Below are 9,305 nucleotides of genomic sequence, written 5' to 3' on the forward strand. Positions count from 1 at the left end.
AACGCTATCCACATTCTGTATCTAAGGAAATAGACTGTAAAGTCACACTGACCACTGCCAAAAGCCTTAATGACAACCTTTTGCAGCGTGAGATCCCCCCCGGGGATGTGGGGCCATGCCGACTCGAGTGCCCTGGGCAGCTGCTCCACGTTTCTCGGTTGAGGATCCGTGGCGCAAACAGCCCGATGGAGATGGTCCCACAGATTGTCGATTACGTTTAAATCAGGGGAGTATGGTGTCCAGGAGAGTACGGTAAACTCATCCTGATGCCCTTCGAACCATGCGTGCACAGTGCGAGCTGTGTGGCACCCTGCAGTGTCCTGATGGTAGGCACCACCGTCCAGAGAAAAAACCAACTGTATGTAGGTATGGACATTGTCCCAAGGATAGAGACATACTTGTGTTGATCCATTGCGCCTTCCAGAATGACGAGATCACCCAGGGAATGCTACGGAAACATTCCTCAGATCATACTGCTCCCTCCTAGTTGCAGGTTGTTTGATTTCAAACGTTTCCTGCCGTACACACCATCTGTCAGATGGTGCATAAGACACGATTCATCTGAAAAGTCCACCTGTCGCCACTCAATGTACAGTCGTGGACAAAACGACCGAGACCCCTCGTCTTTTCGTTATGCTGATCCGCACAGCTTTAAAGTCTGCTACACAGCATAACAGGCACGGCGACGAAGTGCTACCAACATAATGTGCACAGGCGTGAAATTGAAAAACTATCTGAAATATGGGAATGCTCGCACATCTAAAACGCGGTGGCATTAATAGTGGGGTCTGAATTACCATGTGTATAGGCAAATGGATTTTATTTGCATGCCTGTAAATGTGATTTGGATCGAAAGCGTAGCTACTATTAATATGCTGATGTATCGACTGCAACTGGGACATTTCGAATAAAGAGTAGGGGAAATTATTATACGGTCCTCATCTTCAGTAACTGTGGTAGCTATTTTCGTTGTCAGGATTTCGTCACTTAAATCGGTAAAAATGGAACCCTAGTAGTCTCACTTTCTTGAACGTCTGTCTGTCTACCCAGTCCTTAAAACCCGTTTACCCCGAGTACGGGTGGACATAATAAGCGGAAAAACATCGCACTTCCTGCGGTATACGGTCCCTTGGTGGTGTAAAAAAGTGAGCTATGTCAACGCAATCTGAAGATACGGCCGTTTATGTAAAGAAAATTTACGCTAAAGTTCAAAAAATTACTCTAAGAAATATGCCACCAAACTGCTTAGGTCGTCAGTCCCCCAGACCTAGAACTACTTCAGCCTACCGAACCTAACAAACATCCATGCCCGGGGAAGGATGTAAACTGACGGCGCAAGGAGCCGCGCGGCCCTCGATATGACGCCGGTGAGCGCACGGCTAAACCGCGCCGGAAAGCTGTTAATATCATCTGGTGTTACTAAAAAGTTATTCACTTCTGGCGAATGATTTTCTGCGCAGTTCATTTAAGAAAGAATAAATAAAATATATTTGATGTTACCCAAGAGGAAGGACGTCTAATTTATTTTCCCTTGACCTTATTCATGATGTTCGATTCGCAATCTGAGTATACGTACTATCCATAACCACACTTTAGATCCAAGTCATAGCCACAGATATGCGAAAACAACACATTGGCTTATACCTGAGGTATTTCGTTTTTCACGAAGTGGTGGCAGACGATGCTGTGGCGTCTTAGAAGCGCGAGTATCTCAGCACATCAGCTGCGCGAACTTGCATAGTACACTGCAACACCAAGAAAGACAAGAGGTAGCACAACAAAATTTATTTTGTAGGTAACATGTTGACCAAGTATCAAATGATTACGTTTACAGACGTCTGTGACATGTGGTTCCTGCCAGAATCAGTAGCCAGAGTAGCCGCCATTGTTGGAGATCACCGCTGCCACACGTCTCGGCATTGAGTCAAAGAGACGTTGGATGTGTTCCTGGGGTACAGCAGCCCAAGCAGCTTCCACACGTTGCCAAAGATCATCTGTTGTGGCAGCTGGGGATGTAATCTGGGTCACTCGTTGAGCAACCATGGACCACATGTTTTCTATCGGCGAAAGATCCGGAGAGCGAGCCGGCCAGGGAAGCAATTCAATCTGGTTATTGACGAAGAACCTTTGGACAATGCATGCCACGTGTGGTCGCGCATTATCCTGTTGAAATATGGCTGTGGCCGAGCCCTGAAGGTAAGGAAGGACAACTGGCTCCAGCACCTCGGATATGTAGCGCCGGTTATTTAAAGTACCGGCAATGCGTTCTAGAGGCGTGCGAGAGTAATATCCAATACCGCCCCATACCATAATACCCGGTGCAAGACCAGTGTGGCGGTGCATAATGCAGCTGTCCAGCATCATCTCTCCACGGTGTCTCCACACTCGAATCCGACCATCGTGGTGCTGCAGACAGAAGCGTGCCTCGTCAGTAAAGACAACGTCATTCCATTCTGCCGTCCACATCCGTCTGTCATCACACCATTGGCGACGGAGACGTCTGTGGTTCTGCGTCAATGGTAGACGAAGCAATGGACGTCTTGCGGACAGACCACTCTGCTGTAAACAGCGTCGAATGGTACGCGCAGACACTGGATGATGCGTTACAGACGCAATGTGCTGTGCTATGGTTCGGGATGTCACTGAGCGATCCGTCACTGCCATGCGCACAATTTGCCTATCAGCACGTGCAGTGGTGCACCGAGGTGAATGCGATCGACCACGTCGGTCCGTCGTACCCTCCTGCGTCCAGCGGTCACATATCCGCACTACAGTTGAAACTTCCTGGCAGATTAAAACTGTGTGCCCGACCGAGACTCGAACTCGGGACCTTTGCCTTTCGCGGGCAAGTGCTCTACCATCTGAGCTACTGAAGCACGACTCACGCCCGGTACTCACAGCTTTACTTCTGCCAGTATCTCGTCTCCTACCTTCCAAACTTTACAGAAGCTCACCTGCGAACCTTGCAGAACTAGCACTCCTGAAAGAAAGGATATAGCGGAGACATGGCTTAGCCACAGCCTGGGGGATGTTTCCAGAATGAGATTTTCACTCTGCAGCGGAGTTTGGAAGGTAGGAGACGAGATACTGGCAGAAGTAAAGCTGTGAGTACCGGGCGTGAGTCGTGCTTCGGTAGCTCAGATGGTAGAGCACTTGCCCGCGAAAGGCAAAGGTCCCGAGTTCGAGTCTCGGTCGGGCACACAGTTTTAATCTGCCAGGAAGTTTCATATCAGCGCACACTCCGCTGCAGAGTGAAAATCTCATTCCGCATTACAGTTGTTTGGTTTCGTCCAACACGACTAGCGATTTCTCTGTATGATAATCCACAATCTCGGTAAGCCACTATCCTTCCTCTGTCGAACTCGGATACTTGATCAAACGATGTTCGCTGTTGTCTACGAGGCATAACTGATCGTCTTGTGAAACAACCACAAGGTAAACACACGTGCCGAACGTACACTCGTCGAAATCGCCAAGCCTTAAATGGCGCTATGAGGTGGCGCCACAGGCGCGCGCGACGTGCGTCTGCGATGAAATTCTAATCAGTTGCATATCTCATCGCTGCAAACCCATGGTGTAAAATTCACTTGATTCGGATGCTTCCTTCAGGGTGTTGCATTTACGGTGGCCAGCAGTGTATGTTGGTAGCACTTCGTCGCCTTGCTTGTTATGTTGTGTAGCAGACTTTAAAGCTGTGTGGATCAGCATAACGAAAAGGCGAGGGGTCTCGCTCGTTTTGTCCACGACTGTACGTCCAGTTGCTGTATTGTCGTGCAAATTCCAGCCTTCGTTGCCGATGTACAGCAGTCAGCATGGGGACACGAACCAGGCTGCTGATGTGAAGACCCGTGCACAGCAACGTTGGCTGAACGGTCGTTGAGGAGACGTTGTTGGTGGCCTCTCAGTTCAGTTGGGCGGCCAGTTGTCGAACAGTTGCACGTCTGTTCGCCCGTACACATATCCGCAGTCGTCGTTCATCCCTGTCATCCACGACCCGTGGTGCACCACAGTTACATCGACATCGGTTTTGGATAGCGCCATTTTGCAATGCACGGTAGTCTTTAACCACTGCCGCTCGCGAATAGTTTACAGGGTTACCCACTTCGGAAATATTTCCAACCCTGGCCCCAAAATCCAAAGATCATGCCGTGTTGGACGTCGGTTCGTTTTCGCATTACGACATCGACTGCACAGTTATCCGCTTTCTCCCGATACGCTTTGTATACTCTTCACCGCTAGTGTTGTCACCTGCGTCTGTGAGTGATCACTACACGTCGGCGTCGAACATATGTGGTCACATTAATGTGACTGGACTGTGTCTTATGCAGCGCGTCTCTCGTTCAGAAACCGCATTTGAATGTCAGTTGGTTGTGTGAGAACAGATCGCGTTCTGCCAAATCTAGGAAGGAGAAACGCCTACTAGCAACTGTCGAATCATAGACTACCGAGACTACTGTTTGTCGTTCCGGATATTGCTACTCGTTGGTCAGCATCTCACGACTGTTGTGCAGATATCGAATCAAACCTTTCAGGAGAGCCACACTCAACGCCACGCAGGATCTCAATGGTCCCACGCAACTAGTCTTTGAGAGGATAGACATACAAGGCTATTACAAATGATTGAAGCGATTTCATAAATTCACTGTAGCTCCATTCATTGACATATGGTCACGACACACTACAGATACGTAGAAAAACTCATAAAGTTTTGTTCGGCTGAAGCCGCACTTCAGGTTTCTGCCGCCAGAGCGTTCGAGAGCGCAGTGAGACAAAATGGCGACAGGAGCCGAGGAAGCGTATGTCGTGCTTGAAATGCACTCACATCAGTCAGTCATAACAGTGCAACGACACTTCAGGACGAAGTTCAACAAAGATCCACCAACTGCTAACTCCATTCGGCGATGGTATGCGCAGTTTAAAGCTTCTCGATGCCTCTGTAAGGGGAAATCAAAGGGTCGGCCTGCAGTGAGCGAAGAAACGGTTGAACGCGTGTGGGCCAGTTTCACCCGTAGCCCGCGGAAGTCGACGAATAAAGCAAGCAGGGAGCTAAACGTACCACAGCCAACGGTTTGGAAAATCTTACGGAAAAGGCTAAAACAGAAGCCTTACCGTTTACAATTGCTACAAGCCCTGACACCCGATGACAAAGTCAAACGCATTGAATTTTCGGCGCGGTTGCAACAGCTCATGGAAGAGGATGCGTTCAGTGCGAAACTTGTTTTCAGTGATGAAGCAACATTTTTTCTTAATGGTGAAGTGAACAGACACGTGTATCCGGACATGCTGGAAAATTGGCTCATGCCACAACTGGAGACCGACAGCGCCGACTTCCTCTTTCAACAGGATGGTGCTCCACCGCACTTCCATCATGATGTTCGGCATTTCTTAAACAGGAGATTGGAAAACCGATGGATCGGTCGTGGTGGAGATCATGATCAGCAATTCATGTCATGGCCTCCACGCTCTCCCGACTTAACCCCATGCGATTTCTTTGTGTGGGGTTATGTGAAAGATTCAGTGTTTAAACCTCCTCTACCAAGAAACGTGCCAGAACTGCGAGCTCGCATCAACGATGCTTTCGAACTCATTGATGGGGACATGCTGCGCCGAGAGTGGGAGGAACTTGATTATCGGCTTGATGTCTGCCGAATCACTAAAGGGGCACATATCGAACATTTGTGAATGCCTAAAAAAACTTTTTGAGTTTTTGTATGTGTGTGCAAAGCATTGTGAAAATATCTCAAATAATAAAGTTACTGTAGAGCTGTGAAATCGCTTCAATCATTTGTAATAACCCTGTATTGTTTGCTCGGCCGTGTAGGGTCGTACAACCGCGTCACGTATTTTATTAAGGCAATGGACGTGCTTGCAGAAAGACAAGTATCACACAGACAGTGCGAACGGGTCTGGAGCATCACTAAGAGTCAGTACGGAGACAACTATTGAGGCTTTCCTAGACGTGGCTGCAGGTGGAGCGCCGACAATGGGGTGTCCTACGACAACACTGCACATATGAGTGGCGTCATGTCGTCTTTCCAGACGAGTTCCGATCTAGCGTACAGCATCATCACGTACGCATCTATGTGTGGAGGCCTCGAGAAGAACAAACATTGGCAGACGGCATCCGTCATGCGACTGTACCTAGCGGTTACTGCTGAGTAGTTGCTCTTCGAAACAGCATCTCATGCGAGCAAACCAGTTGCTTCTTTACCTCTGGTTACTCTTACTTTAGGTACTGGGTCTGTGCACGGCTTTGTCTAAAAAGAATAGCTACGCACGTCTGCTTTCATGCCCCGCAGCTAATTCACTGCAAATAATAACCTGTTGCTTTGATCCTGCAAATAGTCTCTGCAAATAGTCTAGAACTGCGAGTTAATAAAATACACAGAAATACAAAATAAAAGTTAATGAATAACGTAATAATAAGTGTTGTATTCTAATGTCTGTAACCGATGGGAACAGCAGAGAATTATGTTGAATAATGTTTATTCAAGAAAGGACATTTCAAATATACTGGAAGTAATCCTAAGAAATTCAGTTAAAATACAGACAGAAAATACCCCTATCAAATGCAATAAGTTTACGCTGAGAGCGTTACGAGAATGGTATCAAAATTTCTGAACTAATTTGTAATCAAAGATATGTAAAAACTCAGTCCATTTAGAAATCACAATATACGAAATATTCAATAGCTCAAAACAGTTCAGAGTTCAACATGACGATTTACAAATTATCGCATGCGATACAAAGAATAGTAGCTCATACTCTGTTTATCCTCAGTCTGCACTGGAGCACGTTCAGACCTCTAGAAATATGAAGTCCCTTCAGAAGTTAGAGTGTGGTAATGGCCGTTCATTGCCACTTAACAAAAAGCTACACTATACCACAGGTAGGTCTGCCTTCTTCCAGAACGAACATAAAAGTGTTCCCTTCAAGATCTAACCAAACAGTGTCCTCAAAAGTTAAAGTCTCATAGTGGCTGTTCCACCGCCCAGAATCTATCACCTATACATCAGAAATACGCACAAACGTAAAAGTGCCCATAATCGCTCCCTTGAGCTCTTCACTCGAAAAGTGCCTCTCTACTTGATTCCCATAGTGCTCTGCTACTGTCTGCTTTTCCATTGGCTGAAGGTCATACCCACCAAAATACATCTCTCTTATGTGCTACAGACATGATCTGACTCATACTGACCAATTCCCAGACTAAACTAATCTAATATACAACAACAATATTTAAATAAAGAAATGTTATAAATATTCGTTAACACTCATATCATTCACAATAATTACAAATAAACGATTCTTCATAAATAAACACGCAAGTGTTCTTACTCTAGTGCGCTCACGTTAGCTGACAAAGAATTGTCGTTAAATATTATGTAAACAAGTATTTGTGTCTTCTTGACACAAGCGTCGTATGGTTGTCTTTTCAATTTGGTGTCTGCTGACACATGCGACTGACCCCTTTTAACTTCAAATGGCTCTGAGCACTATGGGACTTAACATCTTAGGTCATCAGTCCCTCCACTTTTAAGTAGTAGAGTTTCTTAATAACACTTTCACAGCATCTAAATAAAGTTACAGGTAAGATAATAAATGCTCATTAAATAACTACACAAATCTGACAAAATGTGAAGTATTCATACTGTACTCATTGGCTGTGTAAAAGTTGAGAATACGGTGTTCTGACAAACATTTGTGTAACAAAAAAGTTATATAAGACGTCATAAGTTAATATATGAAACAGATACAGATGAGCAGCTTTCATGGATGATAGCTATTGTGAAATGCTGTCATCTGAGATATCGCATGTTGAAACCTCACAAAGCATTTTTAAAATTTGTTAACACCGAAGTTGAATGTTTATTCACTGAGAAAATTAACTTCTGTAGTTTTAAAGATATTGAAATAGTGTTGTGTCACTGTGTGTGGCTCTTTTTTCTGGGATCGCAGATGTAATCAGATTTGCTTTGATACTTGACAGTAAGTTATTATAGACTCTGAGAGAGCTATAAGAAGCCATCTTTCAGCTTGTTTGACACTCCGCTATTTTTGGAACATCGTCTCCTGCACAAAGGCCATGCCAACAACAGCCGCCAAAGTCCCAGCTTTGGAATTTAGCCATTTCCCAGTGACGCTCTCCTTGTCTCTGCACCTGGACTCGCCTGGGCCGGTCGCCTAGCCGGACCTGAGCCCTTGGGCCCGCTAGGTTTAGCTGCACAACAAATTCACCTTATCTTTTACGAATTCTAGGTGGCCGATTAGCTCGCCTACATATGCTTAACGTTACAGTCACTATACAGGGTGAGTCAGTAACTATTGACACCTAGAATAACTCCCAAAGTATGATAGGAGCTGAAACGTTTGTGGGACAAAAATTGTGTGGGACAACGGGGGCCATACTATGCCGTTGGTGTTTTGTTGCTATATGAGGTCGCTTCAGAGATATGAAGGTCAATTTTGTTTTTTTCAATGAGATGCTATGGTTTGGTACTTATTTTTTGATAGCGGCTATCGAGGCGAATCCAGTGATGTGTAACAGTATGGTCTTTGAAGGTAAACGAAGGTCACAAAGGTGGCATGAACGTCCATTTACAGAAGATGTTCGAAGTGATGACCGTTGGTATCAATGCCGTGCTTCAATCTTCTTGTAATTGATTGAGTGTATTCGGTATCACTTTGGCACTTATCGAAGCACATGCTCTGACAATTCTTTCTCGCAAATCTTCAGGTGTAGTTGGAACTTCTTTATAAACAATGTATTTTACGAATTCCCACAAGAAAAAATCCAGAGGCGTCAAGTCTGGCGAACGAGCCGGCCACGACACATCTCCCCCGCGTCCAGTCTAACGATATGGAAATTGTCTCTGCAGCTCATTTCTAGCCATCAGTGAAAAATGTGCCGGACACCCATCGTGTTGATACCACATTCCGTTCCTTGTTCCTAAAGGTATTTCTTCCAATAACAGACCTAATGTTTCTTGCAGGAATGTGGTGTATTTCCTACCATTAAGATTTCCGTCGATGAAATTGGGGCCTATAATTCTGTCCTCCAGAATCCCACACCATACATTCAACGACCACGATTTCTGGTGTGCAACTTGCCGCAGCCAACATGGATTTTCAGTTGCCCAGTAATGCATGTTATGCAAATTAACATTTCCATGGTTCGTGAATTTAGCCTTGTCAGTAAATAAAAGCAAATTAATAAATGCGTCATCCCTCTGAATCTGAAGTTGAGCCCATCGGCAGAATTCCATGCGAGTCATACAGTCCGTAGCAGTTAATTCGTGGTGGAGACT

Source organism: Schistocerca piceifrons, chromosome X, assembly GCF_021461385.2.
Source record: "Schistocerca piceifrons isolate TAMUIC-IGC-003096 chromosome X, iqSchPice1.1, whole genome shotgun sequence".
NCBI classification, from domain to species: Eukaryota; Metazoa; Arthropoda; class Insecta; order Orthoptera; family Acrididae; genus Schistocerca; species Schistocerca piceifrons.